The sequence below is a fragment of the Myotis myotis genome, unplaced genomic scaffold (assembly GCF_014108235.1).
Source record: "Myotis myotis isolate mMyoMyo1 unplaced genomic scaffold, mMyoMyo1.p scaffold_m19_p_3, whole genome shotgun sequence".
In the NCBI taxonomy this organism is placed as follows: domain Eukaryota; kingdom Metazoa; phylum Chordata; class Mammalia; order Chiroptera; family Vespertilionidae; genus Myotis; species Myotis myotis.
In genome coordinates this window covers 51,546,124-51,553,929 of record NW_023416335.1, presented here as the reverse complement: position 1 = coordinate 51,553,929, position 7,806 = coordinate 51,546,124, and the positions used below count along the sequence as shown (strand labels likewise).

The 7,806-nt window shown below is 42.1% G+C and overlaps 1 pseudogene; it reads right to left on the bottom strand.

The window, feature by feature from the left end:
* Positions 1-5,897: 5,897 nt before the first annotated feature.
* Positions 5,898-6,659, bottom strand: LOC118649940 (annotated as a pseudogene).
* Between the last annotated feature and the right edge of the window lie 1,147 nt (positions 6,660-7,806).

Here is a 7,806-nt window from a genome sequence, read left to right as displayed (position 1 = left end):
TTATCTAAGGGTGTCCTTACTATGGCTGTTCTGTTGTCTTGGAAACTACTTCCCTGAAATAATTTTTAGTGCTCCCTTAGTTCAGACAGGTCTGTGTTCAGGCATCCATCTCATTAGAGTAGTTTTCCTGGCCACATTATCTACCCATGATTATTCATCTTACCCTAGTTTATTTTTCTTCATAAAACATGATGTCACTTACTGTTGTGTGTGCATTTGTGTAAGGCCTAGAAGAATGTGAATTCTATCTATCTTCATGATGTATTTAATCTTAGTATGCACAATAAATTTTCACTCAAAACAATTTCGTTGAACAGATAAATGTGTGTATATATATTATTTAACATTTGAAATGTGAGTATAAACCTGAGGTGAAGAAAGGGAGAAGTGAATTTTAGGCAGGCAAAAAGCTTGAGCCCATAGCCTTATGGCTATGCATTGAGAAGGTTTTGGTTCTATCCCCCGTCAGGGCACTTACAGGAGACATCAGATTGATGTTTCTCTCTAAAGAAAATAATCAATTAAAAAATAGCCTTACATTTTAGAATACGTGACACATTCAAGCAACTGAACAGTGTTGAATAGTAAATGTGAAGCCAGGGATAGGGGCAAGAGGAGAGGAGAAATAATATCTGGATATTAAATCAGGCAGAATTAATTGGAAGGGAAAAGACTGGGTCAGATAGGCCAGTTGGAGGATGTGTGATAATCTTGATGACAAATTATGGTAGCTTGCACTCAGAGATGTGGTAAGGTGAATTTGTACATATAATAATGTTCAGGAATTAGAATATTTATAAACATTTAAATGAATTTGATGCTGAGGTAAGGAAAAATAATCAGATCAATAATATAATTTAAGTTTCTTGTTTGGAAAATGGTGTTATACAGAAGAGAAGAAACAGAGCCTGTGGTGGGGATTGTGAATAATGATCACTATTTTGAGTCTGAGGTGCCCGTGAAATATCTAGTTGGGCATGTCCAGTAAGAAATTTGCAATATGCATCTGAAGATTGGGTGAGACTTAGGAACTGAAGATAGACATTTGAAAACCTGTAAGTGATAACCAATTTCATAGAAATGGATGAGATAAATCAGAGAGAATGTGGAATAAAGTGGCACTTAAAGTAGGCTCTATAGCATGAGTGAAGATTAATCTTGTCATTGAATGAAGAATGCCACCTTATTCATGGGAACTATATCTGATGAATTCTATTTTTTAAATATTGGTACTATCCTTTATAGTTATGTGATATGCACTAGCCTCACTCATCAAACTTTTCCTTTCATCATAATACATTTATATATAACCCATAGATATTTAATATAGACTCATTATTAAAATTTATGTGACTTAAGACAGGCATACTTTTATTATTTGTGAAATGAAAATAATTTATTTGGGTGGTGAGAGGGACAGCACTTTGGGAGTGGAGAAGTTAGTAAGGAGAGGAGCTACAGTTAATAATGGGTTACTATCCATCCTCTTACCATTGAGTGTCTGGAATTTAATTTCAAGAGGAAAGTTCTGGAAATGGTGTAAAGCACATTCAAATGATCCTATCTTAAGAGAACGATTGTATGTGCATAAAAACCCTCATTACATTAGCTAAGAGATGTTTTTGGAGACATTGATTTCTTAGCACTATCACCCATCTCCACTGCATGTGGGCAGGAGACTTACTTAAGGCTTTGGAGAAAACCTCCAGGAGAAGCGATACTGATGCTGGCACAACACAGAGACATCATAGGCCTGAACCATCTGGATGGGGCACTGACGGCCTAGTGATTGTTTCATACTGTTCCAGTGTTTTCTTACTTATAAGTAAAACCATTCCACTGTCCTATCACAAATTAGATAGAATTCCTGTGATTCTTTCAAAATTAATTTATATTCAGTATCCTATATAATAAAGACGTAAATGCAAATTAACTCTCATGCCCTCACAAAATGGCTACCTAAGACCAGGCCAGCAGGGGGCTTAGTGAGGGACGACCAAATGACTGAACTGCAGGCTGCGTGGGGCGACCAGGCCAGCAGGGGGGGCAGTGAGGGGTGACTAGGCTGGCAGGGAGGCAGTTAGGGGCAATCAGGCCAGCAAGGGGGGCAGTTAGGGGCGACCAGGAAGGCAGGTAGGTGATTGATTAGGAGCCAGCAGTCCAGGATTGTGAGAGTGATGTCCAACTGCTGGTTTAGGCCTTATCCCAGGGATCGGGCCTAAACCGGCAGTTGGAAAACCCTTGAGGGGACATGGATAGGAGAGGGTGCAGAATGGGCTGAGGGGATACCCCCCCTTGCATGAATTTCTTGCTCCAGGCCTCTAGTTTATTCACAAATACATAATATGATTTTCGTATCAACTTCAAGCATTCAGTAGTGACTATGCAAAACACACTTCAGAATGGATATTACCCCTTAAGATACAGTTTAAATAATAGGGAAATAATTTTTTTGTCAAATCTTAGGTTAACTGTTCTAAAGAATACTCATTTTATAGCCATAACCATACTGAGTGACTTTTCTCTGAATTGATTCATATATAAATTTCCTGCCAAAACCGGTTTGGCTCAGTGGATAGAGTGTCAGCCTGTGGACTGGGGGGTCCTAGGTTTGATTCCGGTCAAGGGCATGTGCCTGGGTTGCGGGCATATCCCCAGTAGGAGATGTGCAGGAGGCGGCTGATTGATGTTTCTCTCTCATCGATGTTTCTAACTCTCTATCTCTCTCCCTTCCTCTCTGTAAAAAAAACCCAATAAAATATATTTTAAAAAAAAACTATTTAAATTTCCTTATACTTGAAATTGTTTTGACTATTTTTAAATGAGTAAAATGAAATAGAATTTAGAATAAAAGTGCTGTTTCCAGAGCTGCTTTATTAAGAGTGCTCCATGAGCCAAATTTTCAATCCTTAAAATCTTCCACAGATTTGAGTAATCATAATAACAGATATTAAATGCAATTTCACCTAGTTACATTAAAGAGATCTCACATAATGTCCTTATATTTTATATTTAAACTAGAGGCTCTGTGCACGGATTCATGCACTGGTGTGGTCCCTCAGCCTGGCCTGCACCCTCTTGCAATCCAGAACCCTCAGGGGATATAGTAGTGCGCAAAGCGGCAGGCGGCAGGGGAGGAGCCTGAGCCCAGGCTGGGTGCTGTGCTGCTCTGGCTCATCCCAGGCCTGCTGTGCCTGTTGCTGCCGCCACCAGGTAAGCTCAGTGAGTGGCACTCCTGGTGTGGGAGCACACTGACTACCAGGGGGCAGCTCTTGCATTGAGCATCTCACCCCTGGTGGTCAGTGCACATCATAGCGACCGGTCGACCAGTCACTCATTTGCGTAGGCGTATATATATATAGGTAATAGTTGGTGTTTTCCATAATGCATTGTGCTTTCTGTAACATATTGAAAAACATGGTTTGTTTTATTTCTTTTGATATATTTTATTTGATCAACCTAATTTTATATATGAAATACAAAAAATGGTGAAAATAAATATTTAAACAGCAATTGGTTAAGGACCATTTTTTTTAATCTACAATCAATATGGTACTAATCATTTTACATGTTATATCCTTTAAGATATATTTCTACATAGGAACTATGCATTTAAACATAGTCCTAGAAAAGCTCCATCTCCTAAAATATGAATTATTTTTATGTATACTATTTTACCTAATATACAATAAGATTTTCTAAAACATTTGTTAAAGTATTTGTACTTGGAGTCTATAGAGCTATATGATTCAGAAAAGAAGAGTATTAAGTTTATAAATTTTTCTATGTACAACCAATAATTTGCTAAGGGATAATTAAATTATATAGTTGATTTCAGAGAGAGGAAGGGAGACAGAGAGGGAGGTAGAAACATCAAAGATAAGAATCATTAATTGCCTGTGCTTTTAATTTAATAGTAAAAAAATATTGTCAAAACCAATGTTAAGAAGCTTTTTTTCTTCTAGGAGTTTTATAGTTTTTGTCTAACATGCAAGTCTTCAATCTAAATTGAGTTCATTTTGTGCATGGTGTAAAATAAGGGTCCAATTTAATTCTCTTACATGTTTTTCCAACATTATTTATGGAAGAGCCTATCCTTTTCCCATTACATAATCATTGAACTCTTGTTGAAGGTGAGTTGACCATTTACCTATGGGTGTTGTTTTTTTTCTGAATTCTATTCCTTTAGTCTATGTGTCAATTTTTATGTAAGTAAAATATTTTAAAGTTACTGTAGCTTTGAAATATATTTTGAAATCAGAAAGTGTGATGCCTCCAGCTTTGTTCTTTTTTTGACAAGATTTATTTGTCTATTTGAGGTCTTTTGCTGTTGAAAGTGAGTTTCAGAATTCTTTTTCTGTCATTACACTTTGATAGGCACAGTATTGAATCTGTAGATGACTTTGGTTAATACAAACATTATAACAATATCAAGTCTTCCAATCCATGCATGTAGGTTTTCTTTCAATTTTTGTGTCTTCTTTAATTTCTTTTATTAAGGTTTTATAATCAGTGTACAACTATTTTAGCTCTTTGATTAAGTTTACTCTTAAGATTATTTATTCTATTGTAAATGGGATTCTGAACAGACCAATAATGATTTTCATGCACCTGGAATAATTTAAATAAAATGTAAATTCATTAATGCTAACATGTTTCTCAAATACATTTTTAGCTCTGTCGCAGATAATTTTAAAATTATAACATTAGAGATGTGTCTCAAGTCTACTGTGAGTCTCCTCTTATTCCTTCTTAATCCTTGGGCAACTTCTGCCATGACTTCCAATGACCCCACCTCTTAGTATCCAGGCTGTTATATAAACCCCATTGATTATATGAGAGCTATACCTAGTGCTAATGAATAGAATATGGAAATTCATAGGTTGCACTTCTATGAGATAATAAGTAAGTGTGACTTTCATCTTGCTTGCACTCTTTCTCTTGCTGGTATTCTTTCTTGCTCTCTTATTTTTATCACAATAAGCTGCCATGTTGTGAGATCTTGCATGTAGAGGAAAATGAGTTAAGAAGCTTAGAGACACAGCCAACATCTCCTGAAGAACTGAGGCCTCAGTCCAACAGCCTGAGTATAGCTAACTACATGTTGCCAGCAACCTCATGAATGAGTTAGGAAGTGAATTCTTCCTAGTGGAGACTTGAGATAAATGTACATTTGTGAGAGACTTAAGGCCAAATGGATCAGCTAAGCCATATCAGATTCCTAACTCACAGAAATTGTGAAATAATATATGTTTTAAGCCACTAAGCTTTAGGGTAATTTGTTATTTATAATCAACTAGAGGCCCAGTGCACAAAAATTTGTGCACTCGGGTGGGTCCCTCAGCCCGGCCTGTGCCCTCTCGCAATCTGGGGTCTGGAACCCAGACCTTCCCTCTTCGCCGGGAGGGGCCCGCGCAGTGGGAGAGGGGCTTAGCTCTTTTAAAAATACTTCTGAGTGTTTGGTAAATAACCCTGTAGGAATCTACTTTCTGAAACATGTTGGTTGTGAAGGGCTGATTTGGGTAATCAACAAAATGTATGTTAAAATCCTAATCCCCAGAACCTCAGAATGTACCTGTATATAGAGATAAGATCTTTAAAGAGGGGATTACATTAAATTGAGGCAGTTCCAGTGGGACCCTTAGCCCATCTCACTGAAGTCCTTATAAAAAGAGGAATGTTGGGGTCCTCCCTCAGCAAGTCCAGGGGTTCCTAAAGGTGTGGACAGAGTCAGCGAAGAAGGAATGACACAGAGGCAGCGTTCAGGTGATCATCATAGCCAGGTTCTCTTTTTATTGTCCTGTTACATCTATATTTATACTATTTGATCCTATAAGCATGCCTCTATAAGCTTTTTTTTTTTTGCCAAGGAGAGCATGGGGTCCATTTATTGGGGGTCAGTCAAAGGGGGAGCTGGCTAGGGTGGGGTAGGGCAGCTACTTGTCAGGCCCCCGAGAAACCCAACTTGAGTCCAGAGCCTCGACCACTTTGAAGCCAGTCTTCCTCCACCTTTATCTGCACGGGGGCCAGCTCCAGAGTCAGCGGGACTCCCTCCCGGCCCTCTTCCGGTGCCACTCGCCGCCTCTTCCAACCGCTGGGCCCCTTGCCAGGGGCCAGGCTGCTGGCTTCTGTGGGCGCTGGTGTCCTCCTGGGCGGGGACAGCCCCTCTTTCTCCGGAGGCTCATTCTCAGCGTTGCCTGGGGTGGGGGCGTCTGTGCTCTGGCTGCCCTCGTCCTCCAGTAAGATGGTGAACTGGCTGGCCCAGTAGTTGTCACCGTAGGAGTCCAGCACCCTCATGAGGAACCTCCGCTCCTGCTGGAGTCTCCGTGTTATCCTCTATATCTGATGGAGCCTGTTCAGGGCCCGCTCCTTCGCCTGCTCGATCTCCCTGCAGCGCTGACCCAGCGCCTGGTACTTCCTGCGATTGAGTTCCCGTTGGCGCTGCAGTTGCCGGCCTCAGGCTGCCTCCTCCTCTTCGTCTCGCTCCTGGAGGCTGGAGCTGCCCAGACCCCCAGACACGAACTCCACTTCGGTCTCAATCTTGCTCTCCAGGATGTGACCACCTTCAGCAGAGGCAGCACCAGCTCCCAGCCGGGAGGTGCTGAGAACTCCTCAAAGCCCACAGCTGCCATGGACCCCTCTCTCTGCTCCAGCTCCATTTCTCCCTGGCTCCCCGCGCAGAACTTCCAACCTTGCAAGCCTCTAGTTTAAAGTGGCTTGCAAAACTACAGGCCCATCTGATTTCACAGCCAGGCACCCAGCCCCCCCCCCCCCCCCCAGCCTCTTGGGAGTTGTAGTTCTCTATTTCCGGCTTGCCTCCCTTCCCCCACCCCCACCCCAGTTCCAACTGAAAGGCCCTGCTGTCTGGTCTAACCCTGTGGCCAGGCATCTAAGTCACCTCGGGTCTTTATTCCTGTCCCGATACCATGCCATCTGACCATGGAGACTCTCCTCTTGGGAGGCCCCTGGGTCTCTTTCTGGGTCTCCTCAGCCCAAGCACTGGATTGCGTTCCCCAGCGGCAATGCAGCCCCCGCGCCTGGGTCTCCTGCTGGGTCTCCTGCTGGGTCTCCTGCTGGGTCTCCTGCTGGGGCCTGGCTGCATTGCCCCTGTGGTCCAGATGGTGTCACCAGGCAGCTATGCAGCCCGGCCTCTGGCCCCACCTTTGGGTGTTCTCCCATCACTGGTTATCAGTGATCTGAGAAGCCAGGAGGGGCAGGGAAGAGGCAGATATTCTCCTCTTCCCTGTCCCACTCAACTTCTCCAATTACTGGCCCAGGGCCGGCAAAGGAGGCCAGGTGCTCCTATCACAGAAGCTGGCAAAGGCGGCCTGGCTTCTCTGAGCAAAGGCAGCTCGGTTCTCCAGCTCTTGGCTGCCACCTGGGTTTCCCATCGCAGTCAGCGGCAGGCGGCCACTTCCCTCCTTCCCCTTTCACCTCCCAGCATTGCGCCTACTTATGCAAATTAACCACCATCTTTGTTGGCTATTAACCGCCATCTTGGCTGGCAGTTAATTTGCATATCACCCTGATTAGCCAATACGAAGGGTAGCAAAGTTATGGTTAATTACCATGTTTCTCTTTTATTAGTGTAGATAGCTAATATATAGGATATAGACTATGGACTCACTGAGTTATCACCATGGATTCATTTGTCCTTGATATATTGATAAACTAAAATTCAATTTGCACATCTCTAATGCCTACTGAAAGTCACACCCATATTTCAAAATTGTCATTATATATCTACATATGATACCTCTTAGGAATCACAATATCAATGTAAACAAAACTGAACTTAAAATTTTC